This window comes from Balaenoptera borealis (genome assembly GCF_965194805.1).
Source record: "Balaenoptera borealis genome assembly, chromosome: 21".
NCBI lineage: Eukaryota > Metazoa > Chordata > Mammalia > Artiodactyla > Balaenopteridae > Balaenoptera > Balaenoptera borealis.
In genome coordinates this window covers 31,620,699-31,641,199 of record NC_138880.1, presented here as the reverse complement: position 1 = coordinate 31,641,199, position 20,501 = coordinate 31,620,699, and the positions used below count along the sequence as shown (strand labels likewise).

The window sequence follows — 20,501 nt, the reverse complement described above, 5'->3', positions numbered from 1 at the left end:
GGGGCACAATTTCAGCGTTCTGCATGTGGTTATCCAGTTTTCCCAACACCATTTGCTGGAGAGACTGTCATTTCACCACTGAGTATCCTTGACTCCCTCGTCAAGCATTATTTGACTGTATATGCGGAGATTTATTTTTGGACTCTCTATTCTCTTCCTTTGGTCTCTGCATCTGTTTCTATGCCAAAAGTATTTTATTATTTTAATTTTTGATGCTATTTTAAGTAGAATTTCTTTTTTTTTTCTTTTCAGATAATTCTTTGTTAGTGTATAGAAACACTACTGATTTTCGCATGTTGATTTTGTATCCTGCAACTTTACTGAATTCATTGACTAGGTCTTACAGTTTTTTGGTGGACTCTTTAGGATTTTCTATATATAAAATGTCATCTGAAAATAGAGACAATTTTACTTGTTGCTTTCCAATTCTAAAAGCTTTTTTTTTTTTTTAAATAAATTTATTTATTTATTTATTTATTTATGGCTGTGTTGGGTCTTTGTTTCTGTGCGAGGGCTTTCTCCAGTTGCGGCAAGCGGGGGCCACTCCTCATTGCAGTGCGCGGGCCTCTCACTGTCGCGGCCTCTCTTGTTGCGGAGCACAGGCTCCAGACGCGCAGGCTCAGTAGTTGTGGCTCACGGGCCCAGTTGCTCCGCGGCATGTGGGATCTTCCCAGACCAGGGCTCGAACCCTTGTGCCCTGCATTGGCAGGCAGATTCCCAACCACTGCGCCACCAGGGAAGCCCCTCTAAAAGCTTTTAATTTCTTTTTCTTGCTTGATTTCTCTGGCTAGGTATTCCAGTACAGTGTTGAACAGGAGCGGTGAAAGTGGGCACCCTTGTCTTGTGCCTGATCTTAGAGTGAAAACTTGTAACCTTTCACCATTGAGTATGATTTTGGCTGTGGGTTTGTCATATATGGCCTTTATAATATTGAAATACTTTCCATCTATACCTAAGGTGTTACAAGATTTTATCATGAATGAATGTTAAATTTTTTCAAATGCTTTTTCTGCATCTGTTTAGATGATTGCATGATTTTTATCTTTCATTCTATTAACTTGATGTATAACATTTATTGATTTGCATGTTATTAACCATCTTTGCATCCCAATGATAAATCCCATGTGATCATGGTGAATGATTCTTTTAATGTGCTGCTGAATTCAATTTAGTACTAGTATTTTATTGAGATTTTTGTATCTTTAGGTAGATTTGTCTGTAGTTTTCTTTTCTTCTAGTGTCCTTTTCTGGCTTTGATATGAGGATAATGCTGACCTCATAAAATGAGTTTGGGAGTGTTTTCACCTCTTCAGTTTGGGGGAAGAGTTTCAGAAGGATTGGCATTAATTCTTCCTTAAATGTTTGGTAAAATTCACCAGTGAAGCCATCTGGTTTTTGATTACTGAATTAATATCCTTGCTAGTAATTGGTTTGTTAAGATTTTCTGTTTCTTCTTGATTCAGTCTTGGTAGGTTGTATATTTCTAAGAATTTATCCATTTCTTCTAGGTTGTCTAGTTTCTTGGCATAGAGTTATCATAGTAGCCTCTTATGATCCTTTGTATTTTGGTGTTCTCAGTTGTAATGTTTCCTTTTTCATTTATAATTTTGTTGATATGGATCCTCTCTCTTTTTTTCCTTGTTTAGCCTAGCTAAAGGTTTGTCAGTTTTGTTTATCTTTTCAAAGAGCCAACTCTTAGTTTTGTTAATCATTTCTATTGTGTTCCTGTTCTCTATTTCATTTACTTCTGCCTTAGTCTTTATTATTTCCTTCCTTCTCCTAGCTTTGGTCTTGGTTTATTCTTCTTTTCCTAGTTCCTTGAAGCATGGAGTTAGGTTGTTTATTCGAGTTTTTCCTTGTTTCTTAATACAGGCATTTACTGCTATGAACTTCCCTCTTAGAACTGCTTTTGCTGCATCCAATAAGTTTTGGTATATTGTGTTTCCATTCTTTTCTCTCAAGATATATGTATAATTTCCCCTTTAATTTCTTCTTTGATCCATTGGTGGTTCAGGAGAGTATTGTTTAATTTTCATGTATTCATGAATTTTCCAGTTTTCCTCCTGTTACTGATTTCTACTTTCATGCCATTGTGGTCAGAGAATATACGTAGGATTTCAATCTTCTTGAATTTGCCAAGACTTGTTGTGTGGCCTAACATATCATCTATTTGAGAAAATGCTACATGTGCACCTATCTATCCATTGTTGAGAGTGGGGTAAATATATCATTTCATCCTCTCCTGGTCTGAAAAGTTTCTGTTGAGAATTCTGCCATTCTGTTGAGAGCCTCCTGGGAAGTGGCCACAATGCTTGGGAAGCTAGATGTCCACATCAGGCTCTCTTTTTCCCACTGGAGAATCATAGGTCCACGGGGGCTCTTTTGGTCTGGTGCTGTGCCAGCCTTGGGGAGGGGTGATGAGGTTAGAGTGTAGCAATTCATTTGCCCTTCTAATACCATCCTTCTCAGTGTTCGCGGTCCAGAGAATTTCTTCAGACTCACCCCCTGTTCTAGGAGTTTCACAGTGGTGTCTAATCTGTGGATATTTGCTAGTTTGTCTTCTTGTGAGGGAGACTGAAGTCAGGAACAACTTATATAACCATCTCAATAACCAAAAATAGGATATTGATGTCAGAAGGCAGGACCTACTGTCTAATGGAAAAATTACTTTCAGAGACCATAGGCTGCCCCTCCAATCGGTTTGCATCCCAGAGTGCAAAGGTCTGGGGGTTAGAATGATTTCAAAAGAGGGGCCACCTGCTGCCTGGTGCCACCTCACGTTACGGACTCTCTCCCTGCAGCTGTGGTCCTCGGAGCCCCAGGTACAGCTCCAGAAGTCCTTGATGTGGTGTGTGCTGTGCACAGCAAAGCTGTGGGTGCATGGCTGCGTCTGCCTAGATTTCAGAAGATGCCCTAGAGAGCTGTGGGTCCCAGGCAGAGAACTGCTGCTGAGGCGCGGTCACCACTGACAGCCCCCCTTTAGGGCAAAGCCTAGGGGAGCCATATGCGCATGGTTCCCCTAAACTCCAGACATGCAATTATAGCTCAGGAGAGCGGCCCGTGTACCACCTCCATGCAGGAAGCTGTGGGGGCGGGGCTGCTTGGAGCCTCGGAGGCCCCAGCCCTGCCCAGGTGTGTCTGGAGGATGGGACCTGCGCCTGGATCCCTTGACTGGACTCCATACTCTCATAAAGGTCTTGTCATCCGTGTATAGTTGTTACATTAGCCTTTGTGTGAGAAGAGGGGGTCTGGGACCTGCTGTTCTGCAGGTTTGCTTCTTGGAATATTTATGACGATCCTCTCTATTCAGATATTCCTATTCTGGTATTTAAAGTCTGAACAAAAGAATTGGAAGCATGAAACACACACATACACACACACACACACACACACACACACACACACACACAATCTCTCCCACGGAAGTTAGCCAACATGTTGAATTATTAAAGCAAGTGTGGCGTGTCCAACCATCAAAAGGATTTAGACAGGATGTTAAGGACTGATGTAAATTAAGTATAAGAAGGATATTTTTATTAAAAAGGATTAAAAAATGCCAGAAATAAGACTTTATTATTGTACATGACTAACTAAAAGGTATTTGTAGGGAGACAGACACAAGTCAGGAGATTATTCTATATTTGGCAAGAGAAAAAAGAGAAAAACTATGACGAATACATCAGTGTTTCCGGAGGTTTTTGGAACCCACCATGAGGTTACTTCTTCTAGGGACCAGAGAGTCTGCTCATCCTGTTTTGATAGCGCTTGTAACATAGCCGAAGCCTGCTGTTCTTTCAAGGTTTAAAAATCTTTCCTACATATCTGTAAGGGTTTTGCTTTTCTCTTATAATCCCCCATCCGCACCCCAGAACTATGATTGCATCTCATTAGGATAACAGTCTTTCAGGTATCTTTTCCTTAGTTATTTAAGACATCATGTTTCCATGATAAATCAGGAAAACAAGCGGACTTGCCAGCAAATTCCAAATTATAGATAATAGGTGCCATAGTGTTTTAAATGAATTAAGCCAGATTAAGGATCTCTTCTGAGCTTTTAGACTCAAGAGCACTCACAGGCAGTTAGTCTAAGCTGAGGCACCCAATTTTGTGGAGTCCAGGTATAGATCAGTAATATAGGGCTAGATTGACTTGGTAGAGAGTCCCAGTTTCTCACCTGTATCCACAAAGGACATAGTCTTTGTAAACTAAATTCAACTCAGGTGTAGTGCTTATCCATATTCTTGCTAGATGGTGGAGATGAGGTAGGGAGGGAGAAATGAAAGCAAAGCATCAAGCTGTCTCACCACTTACACACTTAGTTCCTTACCTACAGTATACCTCTGCTGTTTTAAGGTCAGTTTTGCCCTAAATGGAGTAAAGACTATACCAAATTATTATGGGAAATATCCATACTCTGAGAGTTAAAAAAAAAAACATAAAGACTTCATAAATACTGCATTATAGGAAGAGAGAAAGGGAGTCTTCACTACCAAAGCACATTTCCTTAATCATCGAAGTTTTATATATTACTGAAAACTAAGACTCCTTCTAAGAACTACTTTGAGGTATATAGTTTACTCAAGTCCCAAAGACATTCAGGAAAGGAAAGTGAGACCTTATGACACTAGGGAGGAAGATGAAGTTGTAGCAGAAGTTGTGAAGCATCAAAAATCTATTCAAAAGGGGTATTGACAGCATACCCTTGGAAGAGGTTACTATGTTTTTTACAGTAAAATGTTTAGGTTCTATAAAAGGGAATTATTTGTGTTGAGGAGTAAAATATTGAGAATCTCTAAATGATCACAATGTTTCCTCATAGCAGTAGAATATCAAAATCTTTTTTGTTGTTGTTAATTGAGGTTTTATTTTGTTAGGGTACTTCTGTTGGTCTTCAACCTTTCGTTCTCTCCTTTCTGTTTTCATCTCTTTCCAGTTATCTGCCATGCAGTTACAATCCTTACATATCATCCCAGATTATTTCCTCTTGCCTGATTCCAATTTTCTTCCCTCTCTCTGTTTACATCTCCTCCCCTCCATGATATTTTCTAGATTTCTTCTATATTTGACCTTTGCATTTCCTTTGTACTCTCTGTGCATCATCTATTTAATTATGTTGCATATAACTATATTTTCATCTTTGCAACTTGTTGTTTAATCTTTTGATCTTTCTGTGACAAATTTTTTAAAAATTTGTCAAATAAATGGGCTTTCTTACTTCTAAAGAAATTGTTTGGATCTGAAAATGAGTCATAAAGAAGTAGTATCTGGGTAGATTTGAAATCAATATGTATTTATTTATTTCTCTTGACAAGGGATGATAGAAGTTGATAATAAAGCTGGCAGTGTTTAATATGTATATTTTAAATTTTTAGATACAAAGACGTTTCCTTTTGATGCTTTTCCAAGTTTCATTTCAATTTATGCTTAATGGGTGGTTGATAATCTGAATAGATAATGGGCGTTGGAATTGGCAGAAGAATCCACCACTGGCGACAGCATTTCCACCGTCTTCGGCAGGCACCAATTATATCCTCTGTTATCTTGCAGGTGTCTCTTCTGCAAAGGCCAGAGAGATTGAAACAGTGGTTTTCAGCAGAAGCCAAACCACTTCTTACTGTAGAAGAAGAGTCAGTGAGATCATTAGTCCATGAATGGAATGTAAACCTGTAAACTTAAGTGTGAGAGTAGAAGAGTTTTAGGAAGAGCATTTCTACATGGAGAAAAGAAGCTGGACAAAGGGTCCATTCAATTGCTTCATCACATTCACTGACTCCTTTTTACCCAACAGCCAAAATATTAACAAACCCCTCCCTCCTTTTCTTATATGTTTTTGGCATTTTGTTAATTTAGGCTTCAAAAATAACTTTGGGAAATGTCAAAGTGAAACAACGAGGGGATGGACAAAATATATGTTCTAAATACACCAGTGTCTTTATTATTTTACTCCTTTATATGGATCTTCAACCAATATTTGCCAAACGTCTTCTATTCACCAGGCATTTTTCTTTGTACTAGCAATAGAACAGTGGAAATGACAGAAATATTCTCACAGCACTTATATTCAGTGAGGAAAATCTGACCATACACAAATAGAATGATAAGATGATTTCAGAAAGTGATAAGTGGTTAGAACACAATAATACAATAATGGGCCAGATATAGTCTGGAGGATGGAGTTGATAAAATGGACCGAGAAAGGCTTTCTGAGGATATAGCATTTGAACTGATATGTGAATGCTGAAAATGAAATAGACAAGCAGATATCCACGTGAGGGTATGATAGGCATGTAGAATAGCAGGAGCAAGGTCTCTTGCTTAGTTTATTTGAAGAACAGAAAGACCTGTGTGGATGGAGCATATTGGGAAAAAAATAAGTTTGATAAGAAATGAGGTGACCTTGATTAAACAGGATCAAGATCATTTTTGGCTTGTAGGTCATAGGAAGCTCGCAGATTCATATAGCTATCATTGTAGTTGCCTTCCGTCAGCTTCTATATGCTCATTCTTTTTTTAAAATGTTTAGCATTTCGGGACTTCCCTGGTGGTCCAGTGGTAAAGAATACGCCTTCCAATGCAGGGGACGCGGGCTCGATCCCTGGTCGGAGAACTAAGATCCCACATGCCGTGGGGCAACTAAGCCCGTGCGCCACAACTACAGAGCCCACGCACCCTGGATCCTGCATGCCACAACTAGAGAAGAGAAAACCTGCACGCCACAACTAGAGATAAGCCCACGCGCCTCAACAAAAGATCCCTCTTGCCTCAACGAAGATCCTGCCTGCCACAACTAAGACCCGACGCAGCCAAAAATAAATAAATAATAAATCTTAAAAAAAAAAAAGAGAAAAGTTTAACATTTCACCTCCTCTTTCCTCCTATCCATTTAGATAAGGGGTAGGGGAGGATTTCAGTGAAAAAGAGCCTGTGGGTACTCAGTCGTAGTGCAGGTTTATTCTAAACAAATAGAAAACCTCTCAATCTCTTCATGTTTCAATCAGCTCAGAAAGAAGCAGAAATTATTTTTTCTTTCCAAATGTAGATGTGATCTACCTAACTCAAAGGACAGAGAAATTTTCATCATGGAGTGTATCAATTAGAGGAAAAGTAAGTTTGTGGACATTCTAAATAATCCTTTCAATTGTATCTAAAAAGTAAATGGTATTAGAAAGCCGAAAATTGGTCATTGTGTCCAGACCATTTTATCCTCCAGATGACTTGTATGGTAGAAAAGTTAATTTATTAAATAACGCTCTAGTGGTAGAGCTGATGCCACAGTCCTCAAAATAAACTGGGCTTCCAGTAGAAAATCCGCCTAAAACAAGAGTTAGGAAACGGACAGTTAATAGCTTCATTTTGGACTCATCTGTGTGTTGAGAATTTGCATAGTGTCAAGGTTTTACCACTCAAGAAATAATTCAAGGTACATTTAATAATGTATGGGGTCTATTAAATAAGATATTTTTGGTGTCATCACATTAATTTTATTTATATTTGCCTATCGAGGCCATTCCTAGCTAAGAATAATAAGTCAATATTTTTAGATTTAAACTTGGTGTTGATGTTCCTGTTTACTGTGACAGAATGACATAGACAATATACCCACTTAGTCAAGTAACTTCAATATGTATTTGCAGGGGAGAATGGAAAAGAAAATCAACATTGACACCTGATAAACATTATTTTTTAAATAAGAAGAGGACAGTATTGCCTTAACCAAGTTAAAGTTTGTCTGAACACAAAAATCCATGTAGTGTTTCATAGTAAAATATCAGCCTCGATCTCATGAAGATCAGAAAGAAAAGAAGAATGTCCACAGTCAGTACTACATGAATATAGTTCTGAAATTTTTGAACCATGCCATAAGTCATAAGGAGAAAAGTCAGTGATGTCTTGGGCCTACTGTTTTTCCTCTCCTTCTGTAACTCCCCAGATGCCATTGGAATGATGTAAGTAGCATTTTGAGAGAATCTGTAGGGGTGCCAGAAATCACAGGGTACCATCGATGCATCAGAAACTGAGAAATAGGGCTTCCCTGGTGGCACAGTCGTTAGGAATCCGCCTGCCAATGTGGGGGACACGGGTTCGAGCCCTGGTCCGGGAGGATCCCACATGCCGCGGAGCAGCTAAGCCCATGCGCCACGACTACAGAACCTGTGCTCTAGAGCCCGCGAGCCACAACTACTGAGCCCACGTGCTACAACTACTGAAGCCCGCGTGCCTAGAGCCCGTGTTCTGCAACAAAGAGAGGCCACCGCAATGAGAGGCCTGCACACTGCAATGAGGAGTGGCCCCCGCCCACCGCAACTAGAGAAAGCCTGCACGCAGCAATGAACACCCAATGCAGCCAAAAATAAATTAAAAAAAAAAAAAAAAATGAGAAATAACTGAAAGATGCAAACCAAACATGATCAGGTAGAAAGAAAGATTTAAACTTTGGCCAAGATTACGGGTTCAATGCTCTCAAATGACTGCTGTTATAGAAAAAATAGACCCTAGAGAATATCTTTGAAATATTTCTGTTCTTGAAAATGGTAGGGCAATTTCCTAAAATACTCCCTTCTTCAAGGAAAAAAGTCTGTGAACTGAAGCTTGAGCAGTAGGCCCTCTGTATTGGTCAGCTTGGTGGGTGTAGGGCTTTCCGGAAGGTCAGTGCTATTGTCACCAGTCCTAATGGGGGACTGACTCGGGTTTGCCACATTGCCAGTAGGTTAAGGCTGGAACCCAGGAACTGAGACAAAGAAGGGAAGAGGTTTCAGAGCAGTAGCTTTGATTGGTAGCAGAGACACATTCTCAAATGAGACCGTAATAAAATGGCAGGCTGAGTATAAGCAATGAATTCATTATGAAAGAAGATCAGGAAGGCCAGACACCGTGAGTACAAGTTAATGAAATAAATAACATATTTGGATCCTCAGGGACTATTGGAATCGCCCATGTGAGCAAATAATTATGTTCTTGCCCTGACAAAGAGAGCAAGCTGGGTAATTTGTAGATCACAGTTTTTAAGAGCCCCTCAGAGATCTGGGCTCTCAAAGAAAGCTAGTTAAAATCCAAAGTCCTAAGGTCCTACTAAAATGGAGGGGGCGTGACATCACAAAGGTGATGGTGTATGTCTTTCGGGCACTTCTCAAAGGTCTTATATTTATTCTTAGAACACACTAGCTTCCGTTTCCAGACTATCTTCAACTTCTTCTGAAGTTTTACAGACTCTTCTCTTTAAAGGACTGGAAAATGACAAAATGAGTCACAATTCTTATCCTCACATGAAATAACACAAATGGAAAAAAAAGCGTCATTTGCACTCTTTCTTGCTACAAATACTTATTCAGCATATATACATTTGACCAGACACTGTCACTGGATCGGAGATGGAAGTCATTGCCTGCTAGTGTGAACCACATTTTCTTCCAGATAAGGATTCATTTTCTTGCCAATAAACTTGACCTTCAAAATAATGATTTGGGGTCACTCCAGCATACTATCACACATAAGGGACTGGTGATTGTAGGCAGTGAAAATGGTAAATGCAGTAAAGTTTCCATGGAGATGTATTTCCATATATATATATGTATATATACACACACACACACATATGTTTATCTCCCCATTTCCTTCACTCCTCAGCTCTTGGTCACCATCATTCTACTCAGTATTTCTATTGAGTTAAACTGTTTTGGAGTCCACATGTAAGTGAAATCATGCAGCATTTATCTTTCTCATTTCACTTAGCATAATGTCTCCACGTTCATCCACCTTGTTGCAAATATGTATGTATATCAAATCATCATGTTGTACACCCTAAATACATACAAAGTTTATTTGTCAATAAAGCTGGAAAAAACTTGTAAAAAAAAAAACCCAAGCAACCTTATGACCTGATTTGAGTCACAACATTACGATGTTGAAAGTGGACCTCATTTTGTTCCTGTCCGAATCTCAAGAACAAAGAAACACAAAACCAAGCATTCTCATCGCTGTGTTTCCTTTCTTGGTGAATATGCCCTTTTACTTTATTCAGGAACCCAGTGCATCCATTCATTCATTAAATGCAGTCAGTTACAGCTCTTCCGTATTCCTTTCACGTGTCACCTTCTCTTAACCCAGAGTTTACCGTCCAGTTGTTCTGTCTCAGCTCAGTTCCCGCGATCATTCCCTTCCAGGCTGCCCCTTCCTGTCCGTCTTCTTCGTTGCCCAGAGAGACGTGTCTCAACTCAGACGAGTTTGTCCATTCCATTATGAGAACGAGCCAGTGCATACAGCCCCTCCTGCCTTAGCATGTGCCATCGGGGCACTCATGGGCTGCCTCTGATTCTCCTCACCAGACTGCAGGCGTGATCACTTCAGCTAACATCACTGGGCTGAACTTATAATCCACCACCATCAATATACCACGGTCATCACATCTCGGCGTCTTTCCTCATGTTATTTCGTTCGTCTGAAGTCCCCTCCACTCTCCTCTCTAGTCCTCAGATTCACTTCACAAATCACTTTTCATTTATAAATGTATACAATTATGATTTCTTTTGTAAAGTTGGTGTTATGTTGTGCGTTTTTCGTTTATACTTTGACTAATTTCACAAAAAGAATTAGTTCTCTTTCTCTGTAACCCCGTGTTTTCAGAGAGTCATGCTTTAACTTTTCACTTATTTTGGTATAATCATTTTTCCTGTGTTTGTCTCTTCCCATAAAACTTTAAGATCCTTGTGAGTAGTTATGTGGCTTACTTGTGTTTTATACCTAAAACTCAGAAAATTGACTGGAAGATAGTATATTCAGATATAAGATGACTGACAGATAACTTTATTGAAAACTGAATAAACAGATATTTTCAAATGACCATTTGGGGTTGAAAAGTTAGAGGTAAAACTGCAAATTGGGAATCTCTTCCACAGAGGACTCAGAAGGAGGGATCAAAGTAAAAGATGAAGATATAGAAGCAAAGAAAAGGAATAGGTGGGCCATGGGCTGGAACCAGCAGAGGAGAAGGAGCAAGAAGGTAGCCTCTGGACTGCTTGAGTCTCAGAGCTCCTCCCTGGTCAGGGGGCATGGAGATGCCCACATAAGTCTGACTTGTTAACGACCCGTTCCGTCAAGAGGAAATGAATCCACGCCACTTGAGTCAGTCTGTCCTTAGAGTGCAAGTAAATTGAGTAGAGGATAAAGAATAGCAGCATGTGAACAACATAAAAGGTTAACATTGGAAGCACCATTCAAGCAGGAAATTTTTCTCTGTTTTAGTCATAGTCTTCATTGATATCATACTACCCGATAGGAAATTTAGAACAGAGCCTGACAGTATACTCTAAACAAATTCCTCTTTAATGAAAAAAGAAGTGCAGAGATCATTGTGTCCAATATGTGTCTTCTTAATATGTTTGCTCCCACTGATACCAGCTAGTCTTACATGACCTACAGACTATTTAAACTCTTTCTACAGAATTGACTATCAGCCTCCTCAACCCTGACATATTGTTTTCAGATGCAGGTATGAATGCTTAAATTATAGAATGTGAAGTACTTCTATGGACCTCAGTCATCTTATCTAAAAATGACGAGTATGAGCCTGATAGCTTTTAATTGACAGTCTTAGCCCTAAGGGTTCATGATCACAGAGTATCACATTTTGTGCTGCTGTCTCCATTTCCCAGCCCAATCATTTTCTTCCTACATAACTCATGCGTCGGTATTCCAAAATGTGTTTTCCTCCTTATTGCCTCCTTTTGCGAGACTAGATTTATGTTGGAGTACCTATGCCGTGCGAGTGCTATTTAACATGAGAATCCCTTCCTAGAATGTGGACCAGCACTTGATCTTCTCAGTAACCACTCCCTGGGAACCGTAATTCTCTTTCTGAAACCCTATTCTGGGTCTGTGCCACTTACATAGAGTGGCCCAGGGGCCAGTTTAGGTGAGACAGTTCTGGTTTATGCCTTAGTTCTGATACAGTTATAAGAATGCTTCTTTCACTTTCCAAAAGTGTCTAGTTTGGATTTAAAAAATGTTCACCCAACTCCCACAATTATGGATATACGTCTCCCATAGCGAGAGTTGTACTCGTTATGCTGATTTCTCCATTCCTTCAGGAGACGAACACCTACAGGACAGAGTTCCCCAGGACACCCCCTTAGCACTAACCCCTGTTGGTAAGACCCTGTCCATCTCTTTTTCCGACCTACTGAATAGATAAAATGATAGATGCTGATGAAATCCAATCCTTTCAGATCTACCTGCCTACAAATAAATTGCTGTGCCTCACCTAGGCATCCCAAGATACAAAGTAAGGATAAAGTGGAATGTGACCTCATCAGGCAATTTGGCTAATGGCAAAGGAATGGTCTCTTTCCTCTCCTCCCCCATTGTAATCCCAGGGAAGCTGTTGATACTAGGTTTACGAATCTGTAAGACTGATTCCAGGGTCTTGTCTGACCTGCCCAATAGCCTTCTAAACTGCAGACCCAGGTAATCAGCCACCACCTTACCTGGGGATAAGAGAGTCAAAAAGAGGAGCATGGAGAGAAGCACATGGAGTCTCCTGGATGAACGGCAGCTGAAGGGAAGCGGCATCAACATGGTCGGAGCCTGGGATCACTGAGCATGGCAGGTCCATGGCCTTTTATGATGCTCCCTGGACCTGTGGTTTGTTCATGGTTAGTGGAGCCTAACAGAGAATAACCCCGTCTCCCACAGGAAATCTCCAGGGACAAAAGTACACAATGTGGTGGTAACTCAGTGGATGAGAAAGCAGAAGTTAGCGTTATGCATTTCCCACAGATTTAGGATATCCGCGTGGTCTGCTGGGTTCCGTTATGGGAAGAACCATGTGGCAGGGGACTGACGACGTTAGCAATTAGCAAGTGAAGATGTGAAGCCTGTGAACAACTGCGTGAGTGAGTGAGTGAGCTTGGAAGCAGGTTCCTCCCCACCCCAGCCTTCAGATGAACCTCCAGCCAGGCCCCCAATTTTACAGCAACCTCGTAAGAGCTCTTGAGCCAGAGACACTTATCTGTCTCACCACATAAATTACGTTAGTAACTGTTTACTGTTTTAAGCTACTGACTCTTGGTAATACACTATATAGCAGCAGATAGCGAATAATACAAGTATGCATCTGTCCTCTAGCAAACCTGCTTTAATAGGGCGCAAGTTCAGGTGGGAGGATCATGAGGGTGTTAGTATTTCAGGTCTTTTCCAGACATATGTTAAAGAGGTAAATGTATAACAACATTTAAAGTAACCGTGAAAGTGACCCTGTCTACCTTGCATACAATTATGTGTCTGAGTTTGTGTGTGTGTGTAAGAGAGAGAGATGGGGGTGGGAGACTGGGGGAGGGGATGGGCGGGAGAGAGGATGAATGAGAGAACAGAAAGGGAGAATGAGGGAAAGAGAAAGAATAAAGAAATATGAAGCAATCATTAGTTCAAGAGTATTCCCTGTGATAAACAAACACTTGATGTTTCTTTTTCAACTTTATGCTCATTGTTGGAAGAAGGAAAAACAATGAATACTCCATGATAAATGTCTCTGTAAGAGACATTTCAGCTCCTATATACCTGTATCTATCTGTCTGTATCTACCTATCTATCTATCACTTATCTATCTATTATTTATTATCTATTGTATCTATCAATCATCTATAATCTATATATCTATCACCTATCTAAATATATCATCTATTTATGTCTATCTATATCTATCATCTATCTATATCTATCTAGCTATCTACATATCTATCTTTTGCTATTGGTAATAAACATAACGACGAATTCAGCAGAAATAATGATAAGGTTCAATTACAGATCCTACCTCATGTCATCAGGAGCTATATAATCACAATAGAAGAAAGCAAACAGATATCCATTTAGAGGTTTTGCTCGTTTGTTTCATTTCATTTCTTCATCCAAAGCTTCAGATAATGGTGTATGGCCATCTGATTCTGAGATGTGAGTGCCAGAAAGAGAAGACTGTCCACCACTTCTTTGGGTGTGAACATAAGTGAACCTCTTACATTTTCTGAGTCACTCACAACTTTGCTCACTCTTGGTTAATTCCTCTCTCCCCTGCCAACCCAAAGCACCTGCTTTGTCAGACATTATTCTCAAAAAAATAAAACTGTAAAAAGACATGATGTTTACAATAAAAGAACTTAGAGCCTAGCAGGGAGACAGTGATGCAAGCAAACAATTAAACCAGAATCAGATAATTAAAAGGAAACCAAATACCATTTTCATAAAGAAAGAGGTGAGGACATGGGGAGGGGGAAGGATAAGCTGGGACGAAGTGAGAGAGTGGTATGGACATATATACACCGCCAAATGTAAAATAGATAGCTAGTGGGAACCAGCCGCATAGCACAGGGAGATCAGCTCGGTGCTTTGTGACCACCTAGAGGGGTGGGTTAGAGAGGCTGGGAGGGAGGTGCAAGAGGGAGGGGATATGGGGATATATGTATACAGGTAGCTGATTCACTTTGTTATACAGCAGAAAGTAACACAACACTGTAAAGCAATTATACTCCAATAAAGATGTTGAAAAAAAAACTGGAGGGCAAGTACTATTACAGTTTTAAGAACAATGTAACTTGAAATAAAATATATCAATATGCTGTCAAAATCTAAAAATTTGTTAGAAATGGCTCTAAAATTCATGTCTATAATTAGCCATAATATTAATAAATACAGAACTTTTCCCTATCATTTGCTACTGTTTTAACTTTAAGATATAAGAAAAGAATTATCTATTTTTATTTGGGAAAAAAATTTTTACATTTTACATTGTCTTACATAATAATTCCACATGTTATATAGGAGTAATGTTAGCTTATCTGATCAGTAAACCAGTATAAGGAGTATTTTCATTATTTCCTTTCTAGTTATTAAAATGTTTTTGAATTACTTTATGCTTTCTGATTTTAATTTTCATTTGTTATTAAATTCCAGTTACATGCATTATTATCAAACATACTTACCTGTGCTACTTTCATTAAAATTGTTGAGGATCCTGAGAGGACTCATATGTAGTCAGTTCTTCTTTATGTTACGTGGAAAATAGAAACTGAGTTATATTTCACATTTATAATGTTTAGAATTGAAAGTGTTTGTAGATTTTACCTTTAAAATTGCTGTTTTAGGTGTGCTATAGTCTTAATGTATTTTTAATACTTGATCTATCAATTGTGAGTGAGGAAATGTCATCTGCATTACTCTTTGTCCATTTATGGTTAGGTAACTAGACGTGTTACCTAGATGTGTTATCTAGGATGATAATAGTAGTAGTAACCATAGCAACGACAGGAGAAACAATAGTAGTAGCAGTTCTATCAGTCAGGATCCAGTCAATTAGAATATACTAGCATTTTGGACAAAGGGGATTTATGTCAGGATTTGTTCAAAGAGAATGCTGAGGGAACCCAGAAAAAACTTCAGGAAGTAGATAACACCACTCAATGGGACAACAAAATGGAAGCACCCAGGAGCCTGGGAAGGAGTCCTGTGACCCTCAGGCCTCGGAGGAGGGGCATGCTGTGCAGCGGTGCCTGGTGCCTCTGCAGCTCTAAGGGGAGACCTTTCAGGGTCAGCCCTCAGATCTGTGAAGAAGGGGCGTCAACTAGCTGTTGCTGGCATCTGTTTGAGGACATGATGAAATTGGTCCTGGAGTGCCATGAGAAGGTGGACCCTGGGGCCGACCGTTTCTCCTGGATGCAACATGTCATTGCTGTAGCAACAGTGATAGGAACAAAAATGAGGAAGGAAGTCCCTCCCCCTTCTCCAAGCTCTACATCCCCCTGTAGTGCCTGTCATTGAAGCCAATCGGCAAAGGAGTCTGGGAAATGTGATTTGCACAGTCCTGGTCCCAGCATCACTGGAGAGCATAGTATCAAGGAAATTGGAACAAAGAGACATTGGGGGAAGTGACGCCACAGTGGGTGCAATGTTATAAAGGTTGAGCAGTCAGATTTTCTTTGATGTACAGATGTTTCAAGTGATTATGTTGTAAACGCATTTGTAATTTCCTTGACAGATTTTTTTTAAGTATACGTAGTTTAGATTCCTACTTTTTAAATATTTATTTATTTATTTGGTTGCACTCGTTGTTAGTTGCGGCAGGCGGGTTCCTTAGTTGCGGCCCCAAGGCTCCTTAGTTGCAGCAGGTGGGTTCCTTAGTTGTAGCAGCCAGGCTCCTTAGTTGTGGCACGCGGGCTCCTTAGTTGTGGCATGCAAACTCTTAGTTGCGGCATGCATGTGGGATCTAGTTCCCTGACCAGGGATTGAACCCTGGCCCCCTGCATTGGGAGTGCAGAGTCTTATCCACTGCGGGAGTCTTACCCACTTCCCCCCCAGGGAAGTCCCTCCTTGACAGATTTTAAGTCGTCTAGGAAAACAATATTCTAGGGCAAAATACAAAGAGAAGTATGGAACTGGGGATAAATTAAGTCACATTCGTTCAGGCAATGGGATCTGATGCTAATTGGGCCAGAAGGTGGTTAGGCACTGAAAAAGATGGAGAAGCAAAAGCAGGAGAGAAACAATATGTAAGAATGAAAAATATCACCAATTTTACTGGAGTGTCTGAGAATTACTTTCACATGCTGCATGTCCAGGAATTAAACGCACACCATTCTGAAGGATAGTTATGGGAGTGGGTGGGTGCCTCACACCTATTTAGGGCTTTCCTAGGAAGGCTACAACATGCTCTTGAGACAAGATATTTATCCTCTTCTGGGTTTTGGCTCTTACCATTGTGTCAAAGCCTGTAGCAGAGTTTTTTCAATCTCAGCACTACTGACATTTTGGGTCAGATAATTCTTTGTCTTGAAGGTCATTTCTGTCATTGTAGGATGTTTAGTAACATCCTTGGTCTCTATCCACTAGGTGCCAGTAGCATCTTTCTGGTTGTCACAACTGAAAGTATCTCCAGACATTGCCAATTATGTGCCGGGGGCAAAAGCATCTCCAGTTGAGAACTCTGGCTTATAGCATCTAAATCCTCATGCAGGGTTTGTTTTTCTTCTAGCCATTTGGACCAATCCTTAGGGCTAAGGTTTGGCTGTAGGGTCATCAGGTGGTAGCTGACATTGAATGAACCCAGGAAACAGTTTGGGTTATATGAATGCATCAGGAGCAGAGCCAGAGGGGATTTTTTTCCATCGCCCAGTATCAGTGCCCACTGTTTTATACTTTGAACTATAAGAGAGGGTGATGTAGGCTTTTCTGCATGACTGGACCTCCTCCAGATTTTTACCTGTCCCTGTAGTGGTGCCAGGCCTCAAAGGTACAGGAAAGGTATGGGGGTGGAAGCTGTGGTTACTCTGGAAGGCCGTGTTCTGGGTGGAGAAATATAGCAGGTTCTTGTAAGTGAATTCTATCATGACATTCAAGCTTAATGAAAAGAAGACACAAGCTATTAGAAGTCAGATAAAGGGAGCAATAAAAGCAGAAGACAGGAACAGAATTGATATTTGTATTGTCTTTTAAGTCACATTTATTGAGATGTCTTACATAGCAGACATCTGAATTTTATTCATTAAAAATTAGCTCAGGACTTCCCTGGTGGCTCGGTGGTTGGGAATCCCCCTGCCAATGCAGGGGACACGGGTTCAAGCCCTGGTCTGGGAAGATCCCACATGCCGCGGAGCAACTAAGCCCATGCGCCACGACTACTGAGCCTGCGCTCTAGAGTCTGTGAGCCACAACTACTGAAGCCCACGGCACCTGGAGCCCGTGCTCCACAACAAGAGAGGCCACCGCAGTGAGAAGCCCACGCACCGCAATGAAGAGTAGCCCCCGCTCACTGCAACTAGAGAAAAGCCCGCGCACAGCAACAAAGACCCAACACAGCCAAAAATAAATAAATTAAATAAATAAATTTTAATAAAAAAAATAAATAAATAAAATAAAAATAAAAATAAAAATTAGCTCAATTGTATGAGATTTTAAAAATGCATATAGTTGTATAACCAACACCACAATCAATACATAGAACAGTTCTATTACCTACAAAATTCCCCTCACATCCTTTTGTGGTCAACGTCTCCTGTTCCTTGCTCCTGACAACGTCTTATCTTTCTGTCCCTATAGTTTGTCTTTTCTTCTTTCTTATTTATTTCTTCTTAAGTGAGTTTTGGTAGTTTGTTTCTTTAAAAGAATTTGCCTATTTTCATTGATCTTGTTGGATTTATGGACATACGGTTATGCCTAATAATGCCTGGTTATTCATCTTATATCTGTAGGATCTGATGTCCTTTCTTTCATGGCTGGCATTGGTAATCTGTGCTCTTTTTGTCTATCTCTCTCAGATCAGAATGGTAAGACAATTATAAATTTTATTCATCTTTTCAAAGAACCAATTTTTGATTTCTTTTTTGTTCTCTATTGATTTTCTGTTTAATTTCTTTTATTATTTACATTTATCTCCTCCTTTTCTTGTTTTAGATTTAATTTGCTCTTCTTTGATGATATAAGCATTTGGATACTATACATTTATTTCAAAATGCTACTGGAGCTTTATTCCACACATTTTGTTATGTTGTATTTTTATTTTTACTCAATTCAAATGCTTATTCATTTTTATCCAGAAGTGTGTTGTTTAATTTCCAAACATACGGGAATTTTCTAAGTACTAAGTGTTGATTTCTGGTTGATTTCTGATCTTCTATTAAGGTCACAGAGCATATTTTATATGATTTGGATAATTTTATGTTTATCAAGACTTGTTTTGTGGGCCAGAATACAGTTTATATCGGTAAGTGCACACTTAGAAAGAATGTTTATTCTGCTGTTGTTGTGGGAAGTTTTTAAACAATATTAATTAGATTAAGTTTGTTGTTAGTATTGTCCAGGTCTTTTATATGCTTACTGAATTTTTGTCCTCTTATTTTATTGATTACTGAAAAAGAAATGATTTTTTATTGAGATGTAATTGACACACAACAATATATTTCAGGTATACAACATAATGATTCAATATATGTATATATTGGGAAGTGATCACCACAATAAGTCTAATTAACATCCATCACAATGCATGGCTACAAACTTTTTCCTTGTGATGAGAACTTTAAGATCTACTCTCTTATCAACTTGTCTACTCTCTTATCAAGCATGCAGTACAGTATTATTAGCTATAGTCACCCATGCTGTACGTTACATCCCTAGGACTTATTTATTTTATAACTGGAAGTTTGTACCTTTTGACCGTTTCACCCTTTTTACCCATCCCCAACCCCCTGACTCTAGTGACAACCAGTCTGTTCTCTGTATCTACGAGTTTGTTGTTTTTTTGGTTTGTTTTTTCTTTTGGATTCCACATATAAATGAGATCATACAGTATTTAACTTATTGCACGTAGCATAATGCTGTCAAGGTCCATCCATGTTGTCACAAATGGCAGGATTTCATTCTCTTTTATGGCTTAATAATATTTCATCATATATGTAATGTGTATCACATTTTCCTTATTCATTCATCTATCAATGGACAAAGGTTTTTTCCATGTCTTGATTATTGTGAATAATGCTACAATGAACATGGGGGTGCAAATATATTTTTGAGTTAGTGTTTCTGTTTCCTTAAAATAAACCTCAGAAGCAGAATTATTGTATCATATGGTAGTTTTATTTTTAAAATAGTCTTTGCAGATGAAATAACCTTATATATAGAAAACCCTAAAAGACTCCATGCATAACTGTTAGAACTAATAAATGAATTAAGTAAAGTTTCAGGATACAAAATCAACATACAAAACTTAGTTGCATTTCTATATGTTAAAAATGAACTATCTGAAAAATTAAGAAAGCAATTTTATTTGTGATAACATTAAAAACAATAAAAGATTTAGCAGTAAATTAAACCAAAGAATTGAAACACCTATACACTGAAAATATAAGACAATAATGAAAGAAATTGAAGAAGACACAAATAAATGAAAAGATGTCCCAGAATAATTAATATTGTTAAAATATCCATGCTACTGAAAGCAATCTACAAATTTAGTGCAATTCCCGTCAAAATTCCAATGGCATTTTTCACAGAAAAAGAAAAAACAAATTCTAAAGTTCATATAGAACCACAGCAGAACCTGAATAGCCAAAGCCATCAGCTAGAAGAACAAAGCTGGAGCATCACAACTTCCTAATTTCAAACTGTATTACAAAGCTATATTCATCAAAACAGCATGTTATTGGCATAAAACAAACACGTAGACCGATAGAACAGAATCAAGAGCCTAGAAATAAACCTGCATATATATGGTCAACTAATATTTGACAAGGGAGTCAAGACTCCTCAATGGGGAAATGACAGTCTCTTTAATAAATGGTGTTGGGAAACATGCATTGGGCATATACATACACGCAGAATGGAATATTGTTCAGTCATGAAAAAAAGAAGGAAATCCTATCATTTGCAGCAACACGGATGAAGTTTGAGAACATATGCTAACTGAAGTTAAGTCAGACAGAGAAAGACAAATACCATATGATCTCATTTATATGTGGAATCTAAAA

At 39.1% G+C, this 20,501-nt stretch overlaps 1 protein-coding gene across 1 annotated transcript in view; it reads left to right on the top strand.

Moving 5' to 3' along the window:
• Positions 1 to 20,501, top strand: part of LOC309619436 (uncharacterized protein) — a gene marked incomplete at its 5' end in the record, with an annotated part of 176,284 nt that overhangs the window by 28,759 nt on the left and 127,024 nt on the right. The gene's annotated exons all lie outside the window — the stretch shown is intronic.